Here is a 3,567-nt window from a genome sequence, read left to right as displayed (position 1 = left end):
GGAGATAGAGCCAGATAGGGAGGTCCCCTCCCTCCTCCCTCCTTCCCTTCTCCCTCCTCCCTCCTTCCCTCCGCACACGCTGAGTAGCGTCGTTCGCAAGGAGCGGCGGAGGGAGGGAGGGATGGAGGGAGGGAGGGAGGGATGGAGGGAGGGAGGTGCAGTCCCGGCCCCGCGGAGGGGGGGCTGGGGGTCTCCGCTGCAACACCCCCGACCCCCAGCACCCCCTCTCCCTGTGCTGGCAGCCGGGGCTGGGCGACGTGGAGGAGGTTTCAGGGTTTTCCCGGAGAGGTGGGGATGCTCCACCTGCAGCAGGAGGGAATGGAGGGGAAGAGGGGTTTGGGAGGCACCCTCTCTCCAGCCCCTGGGGTGTGTGTAGGTGCTGAGAGCATCCTTACATTGACGGGGGATTGTGACAAGGACTGGGCTTGGGGGAGGGAGGGAGGACACTTCAGCAGGACTGTAGGGTGGGGAAGGGATGGAGACCCCCGGTTGCCCTAAGAGCCCCTCAGTGTAATCTCCTAGCCCAGCTGCCCCGGCACCCAGCATTGCCAAGAGCTGGGCAGTGTGGCAGCTCTCCCCACCACCCCTGGGGTGAGCACCCATCTCCCAGAGGGCCTGTGGGGGCTGCTTTTGGCATTCACGGGTACCAGGGTGATGGGAAAGCTCTGGGTGCCAGGCTGTGCCAACCCAAATGTCAGACACACAATTAATTACCGCAGCCCCAGAGCCACAAACACTAAATATGCTGTCGCTGTAGTGCATGGATAATAGCAGCCCTTTGCAAAGTGTTTCTTTCTTTCTGCCCTTTCTCCTCTGTGTGCAAGAGACAGCGACTGCAGAGAGCACACAGCAGCTCTCCACTGCTTGATTAAGTCAACAGCGGAGACAAAATGTGCCTGTACAGCTCAGGCTTAAGGAGGGATTTGAGTGTGTGCAAGGTACAAATTAGAAAATGGATGTGATTTAATCACAACAAATCTAAACAGTCATGCTACAGAAACTCTGCCATTGAGGAGGGCTTTTTCTTAAATGTGGACACAACGAGTGTGTAGTCCTGACAAAGGAATGATGTGTTTAGGGATGAGTTGTTACAGCAGGAACAGAGACAAGACTGGGGAAAGCCTGATGTATACCAGATAAGTTATCAGTTATAGAAGGAACGGCTTCCTTCCGTAATAATTATTTGGAAAATCAGTCCACAGTTCTGGATACTGTGGTGTCTGGACACTAGAGCAGAGACAGAGCAGCTTCTGTCAGGCTTGGGATGCTGCACAGACAGGAAACCAGGCACAGACCCTGCCTGGGAGAAGGTAAACTGCTTGTTCAGAGGAGCCCAAGTGCATGCAGCAGACAAAGAGGAGGGGGGAGAAGGGATGGCAAGCCCAGGCCTTCCTGCAGGTGTGCACAGTGGGTTGGGCATGAGTCCCAGGCTGTAAAATACTGTACACTGGAGCGTTACTAATCCCAGCTCTTGGGGACTGTGCCCCCGCTGGCTGGGGGGCATTGCCACCGCAACCACAGCAGCTTTGGCTGTGCTGGGGAAGGGCTGCCCTGAGAAGACAAAGCACAAGACAGAAGAATGCTAATGCACAGGGCGCTGAGGTGCCTTGGTAACAGCAGCAGAGCATTGCGGCGGCGGAGAGTTGGTGCTGAGCCCGATTCCTGTCGGGAACCAGGAGCCCCAAAGCACAAGCAGGCTCCAGCAAAGCACAGCTGCATTCGTGGGAACTCTCAGAAGTCTCCGCTGGCCACTTCCCCTAGTTCTTATCAGGGCGCCCGTTAATCTTTGGCATCACAACAGGAGTTGGCACCTCCAGTTCCAGGTGCAAGGTGCATGTCTTTGACCTTGCCATTTCCTCCATAAACACCCTGCGAGGTGGAGGTGTAACCACAGCCCTTCATGGGCACCTTCTGCAGGAGCTTCACCCCTGTGGGGAGAGCAACACCCAACCAACAGGGCATTGCTGGGATAACTGAGGGTTCTGGGACAAGAGAAGGACTCGATGGAGGGCGGACTATTGTCCTTGCAGGGAGACTCTAAGAGTACTGATGTAAATTTGATCCCCATGTGTAAAGTACAGTCATGTGAAAATTAAGTCCAGCACATTCAGATTGCCCTTTTCTTTGCTTGTCTGGTGAATCTCCAATTTAGTGCCTGTGACCAGTTTATTGTCCTGGAGGTGAATTCACCACTCTGCCTGTGCAGGAACCTTCTTGGCCACAAACCAAACAAAGCAAATAGTGCCAGTAGAGTTTGTCCTTCCAGAAATGATTAAGACAACACAAGTGAACAGGCAGTTAAAGGAGGAGCTTGGCCATGGGAGAAGAGGAACTGTGCAAGACCCATTATCAGGAGGCAGGTGGCTGTCCTGAGAAGCACGAGGGCTCAGGTGACCTGGGAAGTATTGATGGGTTGGGAAATGCAGTAAAATCATAGAATAGTTTGGCCTGGAAGGTACCTTAAAGATCATCCAGCCCCGCTGCCTTGGGATATGTGGCAAAGATCACAGCTCACTGACAGTGATGGAAATCATCTTCAAGGGTTTGTGGGCATCACTGGGCTGAGATGCAGGTGCAACTGAAAGTGTGAGACACATGAGCTTTTCATCTGCCATTTTCATCCATGCATGAGGGTTGCCTAAACCTATTATTTTGAAGGCATTTTCCATGCTGCAGCTATCTTCCTTGACCTCTAAAAGATCTAGCTGATCCTGATCTCAAGATGAAAGATTGCCACCTCACGGGCTGTGAACACCCGTCTGTGAGATTAGGCCCTGAATTATTAATACAATCAATGACTACCTCTTTTCATCCTGGAAGAGGCACAAAGGAAAGCTACGGGGGCCCTGAAAGGGAGGGAGGATTCTCGAGCAAAGGGGGGAGAAGTCACCAGTGGAAACTGGTTTTCTTTGGGTGGAAACGCCTCCTGTGTCTGCTTTATTTTGGAGGCAGTAACAATGGCACCATTCAGGAGGTGACAACCCAGCTGTGTTGGTAGGGCTGATGGTGGCACTGGGAAACCTCCCACGGGGACTGTGTGTCCAAGGAGGGACATCCTTCCTTCCAGCCCCTTTCCTGCATTCAGTGCATGATGGGCTGCACTAAAATGGGGTCCCAAAGAGCCTGAACTGCAGAGCTGAAGGATGTGGAGCCATTGAGGAGAGGAGGAGCTGGGGAGCAGGGGGATGTGTTCATCCTTCCAGCGCCACAAAGCTACCAATGCCTACAAACACAGGTGAGACCTGATCCCCAGGGAGTTGGCAGAGCCTGTGTTTTGTGGGGTGCACTGTGGGGTTTCTTCACTCTGGGAAGGATATGGACATCACCAGACTGGAGTGAACCGGGGAATCAGTGAGGGATGGACAGGGAGGCCGTGCTTTTGCTGCCTGGAGTGCAGTAGCCTTTCCTTTCCCCTCTTCCCAGTGGAAGCCTCAGTTTGGAGGTGCTGTGACCATGTGCTTCTAGGTCTCTGTTCTGATCTTTACACTTTTCCTTGGCTTGAGCCCAATCTACCTATTTGGGACATTTTGGTGATATTGGTACCTTTCTCCATTCCCTGTTGCATTT

The sequence above is a fragment of the Lichenostomus cassidix genome, chromosome 10 (assembly GCF_008360975.1).
Source record: "Lichenostomus cassidix isolate B80296 chromosome 10, HeHo_3.0, whole genome shotgun sequence".
NCBI classification, from domain to species: Eukaryota; Metazoa; Chordata; class Aves; order Passeriformes; family Meliphagidae; genus Lichenostomus; species Lichenostomus cassidix.
Note: the sequence above shows the minus strand (reverse complement) of the source record.